At 41.4% G+C, this 12,098-nt stretch overlaps 1 protein-coding gene across 2 annotated transcripts in view; it reads left to right on the forward strand.

Moving 5' to 3' along the window:
* Window positions 1-12,098, forward strand: part of EPHA3 (EPH receptor A3) — a 351,028-nt gene that overhangs the window by 176,417 nt on the left and 162,513 nt on the right. The gene's annotated exons all lie outside the window — the stretch shown is intronic.

The raw sequence follows: 12,098 nt of genomic DNA on the forward strand, positions 1-12,098 counted from the left end.
GAAAGTATCATCCAATCATCTCTTAACTGCCTGTATTAGAAAAAGGACAGGAGGTGATTGGTTGGTCATTTATCTCTCTCTATATTATCTCTCTTTAAGATTTGATAAACTCTCAACCATATTGTTTGATACAATGCAAATTGCGTCACCAAGCCACGGCCTGCTCTATTCCCCTAGAAAGTATGTGGCCTTTAGAAGGCTGAGCCAGTCTCTCAGACATTCTGGGACAGCTCTTAAAAGTAAGGCCATATTTACAGAACAAACTGGCTCAAAATGTATGGGAGGGTCCCAGGAAAAAGCAGCCTGGGGTTTAACGCATTTTGCGTGGTGTATAATGAAAATCAACTTCATTTTTGATTTATAAATTATGTTTATGCATATTAATGTATCAGTATTTTTTTGTTATATACAAGCTTTCTTTTTCTTTTTTTATAGTCTTTTTGGGCTGTCCAAGTTGTATTACTCATGTGTTGGATCTGTGTGAACCTTCTTATAATTCTGATATACATGTAATAAGAATTTAACCTTGTAGCTTGGGATTCCTACTGGGATCATCCTGTAAAAGCTCCTGTGTAATTTATCATATTTTGTCTTTTGCTTTCATTGTGACACTTCTTGACAAATGCCTTATTTTATAATTCTTCCCACTCGGAATTGGGAATCTACAGGAAACAACGGAGGTGGGTTTTATTAACAACGAACCTGGGTCGTAATTGATTGAGACATTCTAAAAACCCTTTCGTGGCGATAATATAATATATCTTGTGGTTTCCTCGGTCCCAAAGAAAGCAGCGCTCAGTTTCTCTGACTTAACAGGATCTTTCATTGTTATTATTGTCAGGACTGAGCATTCTGTATGACTGGGTGTCTGTCTTTTTGGAATGTGCCTTTTTGTAAATCTTTGAGAATGTCATCGAAAAAATAACACTGAAAATGCAAAAAAGTGCCAGCAATGAATGTTAGTCTAGTGCAGGCATGTCCAACGTTAGCCCTCCAGATGTTTTGAAACTACACATCCCAGCATGCTTTGCAATAGTTTTAGCATTCTCTAATAGCAAAACTGGCAAAGCATGCTGGGATGTGTAGTTTTACAACATCTGGAGGGCCAACGTTGGACATGCCTGGTCTAGTGCAATGATTCTCAATGGTGATATTTTTATTTTATTTGTGTATGTATGGTACTATATTTTAAGATATGTATTTTTATCATAGCCCCTTGGTGAATGGAGGTGGGTGGGCAGGAAGTAAATGAAAAAAAAAAAAAAAAAACATGAAAAGGCATCAAGAAAAAACTGGAAAGAGATCATAGATTATGTAATCCGCTCCTTAACCCTTTGAGTGCCAAGGGAATTTGTCAAAATAGGTGTGAAAATTGCCAAACAAGCATTTTTATTCATCACAATGATCTGTAATGTTTACCTTATACACGAAATGTAATCTTTTTTTTTTTTCAAAACAATTTTTTATTTGAATTTATATAACAAATGTGAGCAGCGCTGGCATTTTTAGCGTATATTTTGTCCATCTCTCACAGAGATGTTGCCACTCAAAGCATTGACAACAATCGAACAGCAAAACAAAGAAAAATAGGTACTCTTTACCTAGAACGGCGCCCACGATTGAAATCGCGGGCATCGCGGGTAAAATCGCGGTAATCGCGGGCATCGCGGGTAAATCGCGGGTAAATCGCGGGTACATCAAAATCGGGTACCCGCGATTACCGCGATTTTCCCATAGAGAACAATGTTAAAAAGCCTGATTGACCGCGATTTTAGCGTTAAATGCCTCAATGCCCGCGATTTTCCCATAGGAATCAATGTTAAATGGGCTACAGAGCCCAAATAGCCCCAATTAACCCTTAAATGTCCCCCCAATTTTTGTACGCCACCCCACGATCCACGCCAACCCGAAGCGTGGCGAGCGCAGCGAGCCCGCGAGGGGCGGCGGTACGCGTCCTACGACCTTTTCATGCCCTACTATCCACGTCGGCGTGGAGTTGAGAATAGAATAGTGTGGCGAGCGCAGCGAGCCACCGAGCCCGAAGCGTGGCGAGCGCAGCGAGCCCCGCGAGGGGACGCGGATACCTTCACAGTTTTACGCGTCCCCTCGCGGGCTTCACAGGTGTCCGCGTGGCCACGGACACCTGTGAAGCCCGCGAGGGGACGCGCTTACCTGTGAAGGTATCCGCGTCCCCTCGCGGGGCTCGCTGCGCTCGCCACGCTTCGGGCTCGGTGGCTCGCTGCGCTCGCCACACTATTCTATTCTCACACCACGCCGACGTGGATAGTAGGGCATGAAAAGGTCGGAGGACGCGTACCGCCGCCCCTCGCGGGCTCGCTGCGCTCGCCACGCTTCGGGTTGGCGTTGATCGTGGGGTGGCGTTAAAAATTTGGGGGGACATTTAAGGGTTAATGGGCTCTGTAGCCCATTTAACATTGATTCCTATGGCCAAATCGGGTGGATTGAGGCATTTAACACTAAAATCGGGTCCATCGCGGCTTTTAACATTGCTTCCTATGGGAAATCGGGAGCATCGCGTCGCGGGCATCGCGGGTACGTTTATGGCCGGCCGCGACGCGACCGACGCGATTTTTCAGGTTTAACATGGTTTTCAATGGGAAAATCGCGGGCATCGCGTCGGTCGCGTCGCGGGCAGGCATAAATGTACCCGCGATGCCCGCGACGGGCGCCGTTCTAGGTAAAGAGTACCGAAAAATAAAAACCTTTAGCTTTCCAGGACCAAATACACATATATCACTAATTTCTAAATGGAAGTTTAGAAGTGATCGTATGAAAATTGTGATTGAATTGCCTGTTTCTGAGGGCCACCCATGCCCTCACAACATACTTGTCTAGGAGGCTTCTGAGTGAAGAATATCCGGATGCCGGGTCGACCGAGTGTAGATCAATCATGTTATGGTAGACCACCCTTAGTCAACCCCTGTGATTTAGATAGTTAGTGGCCGCTAGAGCGGAAGTAACGCTAGTTAGATGTCAACAGGTGATCGGCGGGACCATGTTTGATGGTCAAATGGTCAACAGGAGTTTTTCAGGATTTTTTGGTGCTGGTCCACTTGGATCATACTTTATTTTCCAAGTGGACATAGAGTTAGAATAGAATATTGTGCCAAGCATACCGTGTCCGAAGCATGGCGAGTGCATGGAGCCATGTGAGGGGACACTGTGAACATATACAGTGTCCCCGGAGACATTCGGCACCAAAAAATCTTCAGCCGTCTAACTCAGCAGAATCGGCTAAGGGTGGTCGACCATAAAATGCTTGATCTACACCCCGTTGACCCACTATACCATAACCCGACTGAAGTTAGTGGTACAGGAGTTTGATGATGCTCTTCGCATTGAATCGTGTTATCGTGTCCTTGCCCCCTGCTTCACAATGCTGGTCATAGTGCCATAGTATAGAGGGACTGGACCACAATGATGCAATCACATTGCCAAATCTCATTGCCAAATCTCTTACCCACATATTTATGGAAGGCTATGCCTCTAGTTTCACTATATAAATGTCTAAAAAAGTCTTCTTACGTACATTAAATAGTCATCAAACTGCTGTTGGTTTGCTGATAATTTCAGGTATTTAGATGTTTGAATAAAATTTTACGTCCAACCGTTAATTCATGTGATGGTCATGTAGTTATATCACCCATCATATACAAAGTAGAGATGTGCAGGTTCTGATTTACTCTGATTTCAAAGCAGGATCTTATTGGCTATCCCAAATCACATGACAGTTGTTTACAGTTGATAGCCAATAAGATCCTGCTTTGAAATCAGAGTAAATTTAAAGCCTGCACATCTCTAATACAAAGCTAAACACAATACAACACAGATGGGAAACGAATGCACAGAAGCCAAAAAATAAAACTAAATCAAACAAATATAAAAACAGTGATTTCTTACCCGTGTCTGAAGTTTCCGTGTATCAGTTTCCGTGTGTCATGTCACTGACATGCGTGACAAATGTCTTCCCAAAAATGCGTGTGTGTGAATCACAGCAAAGACATGAATCATCCCCCATTACCCAATACAGATGTTGCAGGATTAGAGTGACTTCAATAAAGATGTTCTAACACAGCCTAGTTCTCGTACAATATATCCCCTTTGAACTAATATTAAAACAGGACTCTTAAAATAAATGGCCCTAATCATAGTTATACATATATGTTGATCCTTTTAAATTATATTGCAATAAAATCCATATAACAGAGACACGCCTATATATTAACTCCTTGTGTGACTCAGCCCTTCCAGGGCTCGATAGTATTGTTACCATGCATCCGTTTACATGAATCTTACAGCCGTACAGTACAGTATGTTCAAATCCAGATGCAGCTTTGTGTTATAGACTATTATCCGTAGACAGCAAGTGCAACAGTGCCACGACTTGGAAGGGTCCTATTTATTTTGTTAAAGGGTTTGGATACCCATCACTGATGCACTGATGCACATGACATGCCTAGTTGAAGAGAGGGCATTGTGCTATCAAATGTCAAGTATACTGTAATATAATCGGTCAACAGTCATCATGTTGACATGTTCGACACGATGAACTGTTGACAAACAGTTCCTGGTAGTCTAGTGGCATCTTACCTTCTCCAGGCGGCAGCGGTGGCTTGTTCCGAGTCCTGGCGGTGCTTTAGCGTCCCCCCCCCCACACACACACACACATACAGTTGAACCCTTCATCCCCCAAAGCAGCCTAACCCTAACCCTTCTGGCTGAACTTAACTCAAACTGTTGACATCCTGAAAATGTTGACATTTCAGATATCAACTTTGTGAAACTGTTGACAGTTTGATAATGTCGACCTTGTGCCTAATAACAGTTTGAATCATGTTGACATTCTGTTGTCAACATTGGGTTACTGTCGACCATTCAACCGGTCACATGACAATTACATCCGGCAAGAGGACGCCCTTTGTGGTCGTGAATTTGCACCGCTCTAGTGCCTCTTGCCAGCTGCAGCTCAAATGATGCCGTCAGTCTGAGATAGTCCAATTCTGCCACCTGACGTATACTAGATACATATATTGTCTATTTCATGCACAGATTTTATTTTCTGTGCTTCATTATTCTATTAACCGGAAAAGGAGAGATTTCCATATTTCTATATATGTCAGATTTATGAGGCTGGGGTGATGTATGACAATGACTATTATGATAAAATCCTTTTCCCAAATGCACTGCTTGTTAATGTCTTCAGAGACCGGTCAAGAGAGATTGATGAAAAATGTCTTACAGGGAAACCTTTATAAATGGGCTGACACCTTAGATGACCCGAGATCCTGACATGCTACTGATATCATGATTCAGCTGAAGTAGGCTGGATGTGGTTATCCAAGTATTTGTAATATGTGCTTTTTAATGGGAAAAGAGAGAAATATTTGATTACTTGCTACCAGTAATTTGCATCTGTTCTGGGCAGTTATTAATTACGTGCATGTTTACCGCAGCAAAGACGTTAGCGGGGTCTCATAAAGCACCATCGATGTCCGCGAGATATAGGCCTGGAAAGTTTTTCTATCCCACTTGGTTTATTTACACGTGGCAAGTACGAATGGTGGTTTCAAATATCACTGCCATATGTATAACAGCAACACACAATCAAGAGGAAGGATAAAGTTGTTTTCAACTGATTAAGGAAAGGAAAAATATTATGTTAGAGCGAAGCATAGTTAAAAAAAATATGAAACCAATTTAGTTCCCTGTGTAAATAGTAATCACTAAAATGAATGCAAACTACGCTCACTCGCTAAGCTCTGTTATCATAGGCTAACCGTTTCCGATGTAACAGCCGATAAAAGAAGAAAAAAAGCCACTAATTTGCAGCTAAAATACCGCATCTGAAGTCAGGTGTATAAACAGGAGAGGTCCAGGCAGAGCACTGAACTACTAAACTTGGGGACAGGTTTAATAAGCCTGGTTAAGTGATCAAGTGGAAGGTGATAACGCACTGGCCAAATCACTTCTAACTGTCATTGTTCAAACCCAGTCTGTAACTTCACAGTTAGGAGCCGATTGGCTGGACACTTTATAGCTTCATCAGGCTTAATAAATACGAAGCACTTTATCGCTTCTCCTCCCTTATCACTGCTTCATACATCTTCATACCTCCCAACAACGGGAGACATAGGAGGGACACAGTTAAGCGCGCTGGAGGTGTGTCGAAAATTTTAGGGCCACACCCCCATTTTGATGCTAAGGGGGCATGACCCAGAGGCTCTGTGAGCCTCTAGCCATGCCCCCAGCCCCCTGGCTACGGTAGTAGGCGCTGTGCTCCCAACAGCCCCCCCTCCCCCCCCACGCCGCAGGACACTGCCGGCCGGGGGAGGGACACAGGAATGTCACCGATAACCGGGACATTCCTGCGGTAATTGGGACAGTTGGGAGGTATGCATCTTCCCCAGGATTTGCATTCACCAACTAGCAAAACTCCTGGATTTTGAAATGCCAGCAGAACAGAATTGTGGCTATTAGTGATCTTTCCATTCTGCCCATTGTCACATGTGCCATGGACTTTTTGCTAAAATGTATCGTAAAATAAAAATGCCAACTGGGATATTCTTACATACAGTATCATTATAAGCATATGTGCATTTCTAGTTAGGAAGTATCATGCACATGGCAAAATAATATGTACAGTCTATATTTTAATGTTGGTGTGTACAATTTATAAACACCTGTGTTCAAGCAGGCATTTACTTTTCTGTGCAAAATTAATGAGGACCTTCTCTGTGCTTTTGTCTTCTGCATATCTTGTTTTTCTTTTCTAAATACGAATTTAAAACAGCACAACACATGTCACAAACAAAACAGAAGACGGGGAAACTAGGTAACCCGGTGATTCCCAAATGTGGTCTTCAAGGCACCCCGACAATCCAGGTTTAGCAGATATCAATGCTTAGGCACAGGTGACTTTATTAGTACCTCAGTCAGTTTGATTATACCATATGTACACAAGAATGGATAATAATCCTAAATGCAGACTGTTGGAGCACCTAGAAGGCGGAATTTGGGAAAGACTGGGGTAAATTTACTAAGATGGGAGTTCTATTGGAGATGGGCTGTTGTCCATATTAACAACCATTCAGATTTGACTTCTTATTTATTTCACACCTTCTAGAACAGGCATGTCCAAACGATGGCCCTCTAGCTGTTGTGAAACTACAAGTCCCATCATGCCTTGCCACAGTTTTGCTATTAGGCAATGCTACAACTATGGCAAGGCATGCTGGGATGTGTAGTTTTACAACAGCTGGGGGGGCCACAGTTTGGACAGGCCTGTTCTAGAAGATAATTGACAAAATCTGATTGGTTGCCCATAGCAACATACCATCGTCAATAGAACTTAGTAAATAAACCCCTCTGAGTTAACCTTTGAATACGTCGACAGCATTTATACAAGATATCCCGAGTTATTCAAATTTGCTAAGCAGCTACTGTATATGCCTGTTAGTGTATTGACATGGATTTATTTAGCCACCAATCTTTCTTAGCTGCTGATAAATGCATTCTCAATTTGTAATAGAGAAGCCAATGGAGATATATATATACACACACATACATACATACATACAAACACACAAATATAAAATACCTTGCTTTTTTGCTTAGCACTTACGTATAAGTGCGCGGAATCTTCAGCTGTATTTTATGGTTATTTGTGTTGAAACTGGAATATTTTCCCATACATGGGGATTAGCTAACTGGATGTGCCAGAGTAAGGAACAAGAGCAATTACTCACACACAGTCAGACCCCTGGACAGAACTATAGATATAGAGAGGGAAAGGCATTCCAGGGCCACAGGAGGGATGCATTAACATTCATGCAGCTGACGCTCTTTGGGAGGCAGGTGGACGTGATGCTGAGGACCAGATTGGAAAGTGTGGACACAGCAGAACATGACCTGGCCACACTTCATGGTAAGCTACAATGTTTATCAATTTATCCTCATAATCACCATCCATGCGTCTTTTCTTTTTTCACACCATACGAACACAGTGTTATGTTATCACTTTCGGCCACAAAATCATAGTCCAATACATCCTGCGTTGTATTTTATAGTGCTATCCCATAACCGTTTATTTACTACATATGTATAGTGTCTTCATTCCAGTGGGTGTTATTTTTGATTGCAGTCTTTTTAGTTTTGTACTTGTTGTTTTGATTTACTTTTGCATTGTTTATATTTATATGTTGGTTGATGTTTTGCTATTTATAAATAAATAACATCAATATGTTCTGTTTTGTACACAGAAAAGAAGAAAAACATACATGAAGCCATTGGGACTCAAAGTGCATCCGGTACGGTAAAGGTCCCCTTATCGTTTGACCAAGAGGACTCGATGAGGCAAAAAGATGAGTCTGTTTTTCACCAAAGCAAAAATGGCGGGCTGAAACCTATCCAAAAAGTTCATGAGCTGTTCCATGACAACGAAAGGGAAATCCAAAAACAGCACTGCAATATTTTAAGACACGGATTCCAGAGGATAGAGAAAAAAATGGATTCCGTGACCGGCGCCCTAAGCAAAGTCCACAAAAGCATACTGACTCTCTCCCAGGGCATGCTCACTTTGGCCCGCCAGACCGCTGCTATGAACGCTGAGCTGGTAAAAACTAATCATCAAATTGCTTCCACTTTCCAGCGCCTAATCCAGCTAAAGGAGCTTGAACTTTCCAATGCTGCTACTCAGTCCTTCCCTCCAACCCTGTCCAGTATTTCAAACAGGTCTGTAATACCACGGAAATCCCGGACCAGAGGAGGACGGCGGCTGTCAACCTAGAACCTGGCCTAAGCAATGTACTAGCTTGATGGACACACCAGCCAAGAGGGGTTATCCACTAATATGATATGTTTTTGCTTTTGGGTTTAAAAATATAAACAAAACTTTTTTCATCTACGTTTCTAGTAACTTATGACTCTAGAACTTCTATTAAAATTATTCCACCTTTAGAAAATAAGTTTGTGTTTCTTGGCTTCAAAAACTATTTTTTATAATATACAAACATAATGTGCTTATCGAGGGATGTTCTCGTTTAAAGAATAGTTTATCGGGTTCTGATTTTTGTTTTGTCATATGAACTTGTATTTTAAAGTTTACTTTGGAAATAAGTTACTAAAGTAATTAGTAATTTGATCAACCAAAACATATAACTATCTATAAATACAGTTATACCTAAGCGTCATTTAAATAAAAAATGGTCTAATCAAAGGTCTAATTTTAATGTTATCACTATAAGAATACAGTCTAGCAAATGACCATAAAAATAACTTTTTGGAATTTCAAATCAGTTTGATTTCATTTACAGTACGCTCAACCTGTAGGATTGCTCAATGACTGCGGATGCTGTATTGTATACACTTTGTCTATGTTTTGTGTATATAAACTTGTTTCTTAGTTTAAATATTTAAAAGAACGTACTAAACAAATAAAGTTGTATTTAGGAGACCTACAAATAAGATGATTACGCAAATCTAATATAGTATTTATATATAACACAACAAAGAGATATTTTTATTTTTGCTATTTGCTAGAATAGGCATACTGATAAGATGGTGCTTAGTACAACATAAAAAAAAACATTTATCTTCAAATATTTTTAATGAACAAGAGATAGTACTCCTGCCACTTGTTATACTTGTAGAGGTACAGTACATGTATTATTAGTATGTTTTATGCCAGCAAATGCTGTAGCTCACTAAGGTAATAGGTATATATAAAGTCGCTATGAAACGTATTTGGTACTTATAATTATATGGACCGTACTTGATTCCGCCTACATGCTAGGTCAATTTGAGATTAGCAAATGCGTGAGTCATGCACTGTGTGTCAGGACACAAAAGTAGATTTTATAAACCAATACATATAAAGAGAGAGAGATGTGGGGTGGTTCTAGATCAGGAGTGGTCATGACTAGATGGAACTGAGATGATAAGAACACAGGGTAGCCAAAATGGGTCCATATTTCAAGTGGTGCCTGTGTAATTAAGTTACCAGTTATTTGGGGGTGGGGCGAGGGGCTTAATGACATTATGGAATAAAAATCATTTTTTAATACTATATCATTTCAATGTAAAAGCAATATAAAGCTTTTTTTTTGTAGATATGGATGTAAGGCACCACTTGTGAATGGTAGTCTTTTGCAACTTAATAAGTTAAAAGGGTACTTATGTAGTATCTGGGCTGCCGATTTTTTGATTGTATGCCTTAAGTTAAGGCATACAATCAGATGCGATGCGATGCGATATCGCATCGCATCGCATCGCATCCGATATCGGATGCGATGACCCGATTTTTCCATAGGAATCAATGTTAAAATGATTCCTATGGAAAAATGGGTCCTTTTCATACCCCTACTATCCAAGTGGGCATGGAGTTGGATATAAACCTGTGGCGAGCGTAGCGAGCCACCGAGCCCGAAGCGTGGCGAGCGAAGCGAGCCCCGCGAGGGGACGGTATTCGTCCCCTCGCGGGGCTCGCTTCGCTCGCCACGCTTCGGGCTCGGTGGCTCGCTACGCTCGCCACAGGTTTATATCCAACTCCATGCCCACTTGGATAGTAGGGGTATGAAAAGGACCCATTTTTCCCATTGAATTCCATGTTAAAATGGACTCAGTCCATTTTAACATTGATTCCTATGGAAAAATCGGGTCATCGCATCGCATCGCATCGAATCGCATGGTCGCATGCGATGCGATGCGATCTCCCGATCCGACCCGATTTAGAAATCGGCAGCCCAGATACTACATAAGTACCGTTAAAAGTAGTATAAAACAGTATAAAAACACTCCTTTACCTATAGAGGGCGTCAGCTGCTCCTTAAGTCAAAAGTAATGGTAGGCTACTTAAAAAATAAAATGTAAACAAAGGATACAATTTCTACAATGTATAGCGATATGACGAAATATGATGCCTATGGACCAGATATAATTTCAGAAATCAATTGTAAAATCTATAAAAAGGGATTTATTTATCACAAAAGTTAAAAATGATGCAAGTAAAAAGGAGTAAAACTTGAAGTTCATAGACATTATTTTTTGTCATATATACATGCTATACATTGAGGAATCACCAAATGTTGCTGAAACCCTAAAGCTTTTTTATTTTATTTTATTAAATAACTACAAATGCAAAATGAACAATAATTATTTATTCCGATTTCTAAGCAATACCCAAATAAACCCTTTAGCAATTGCCTGCAGAGGGCACTCATTGTGTGGAGTCTGCCTTTAGAAAATTAAATAGCTTCAGTTGGCTTTCAAATAAATCCACCTACCTGTCTGTGATGTTTCCTGCAGCCTTAGTGGAGATTATTTTATTTTAAAGAATAATGAATGTTAAAGTCAGATCTTAGAAGATGTCATTTAAAAGCAGCTGTCAGAGGAAGAATAGAATATATTAAATATGTTACAATTATTATTATCATCATCTGCTGAAGCACTGTCAAATCCATCATACAAGAATGGAGATAATACGATTGGAGATAGTACAATTGCGAAGTTGTCTAGATCAGTAAATTCTCCAAAATTGAGCGTCCGTGTTACAAAGGCTCTTACCTGGTATTGGGGTCATAAAGGGGCTATGCTGCAACCAGTTTTGGTGATTAAGATTAAAGGAGATGTCTCTCAATGCTCAGAGAGCGATAATCGGATGAGAGATAAAGTACTAACTAATCAGCAACTACAGATTGAGCAGCTCGCGTTGGAGCTGCTCCTGGTGGTCAAATTGCCAGCTGCCACCATCCGCCGGAAGGGGGCGCACACCCACGAGACGCTCGCGCACCCTGTTCTGACAAAGCCCTCCGCCACCCACTGCCGCTCCCCCGATACCCCCCGGCAGCTTCCCCAACTCCCCCCCGATCCCTGACCGTCTCCCTGAAGCGTAGACGGGCAGGGAAAGCACTTCCCGCCACCGTATTGATGCGTGTGCGTGTGAGACGCTCGCGCATCCTCGTCAGATGGATCGTCTTTCTGTCACCGATCGCCATCTTAGGGAATCTGGTAATTCCCAGCTCTGGCGGAGAGGCGCTCCATCTGTAACTCTCATTTTTTAAACACAACCTGTAACACGACTG

The sequence above is a fragment of the Crinia signifera genome, chromosome 2 (assembly GCF_055691185.1).
Source record: "Crinia signifera chromosome 2, ASM5569118v1, whole genome shotgun sequence".
NCBI lineage: Eukaryota > Metazoa > Chordata > Amphibia > Anura > Myobatrachidae > Crinia > Crinia signifera.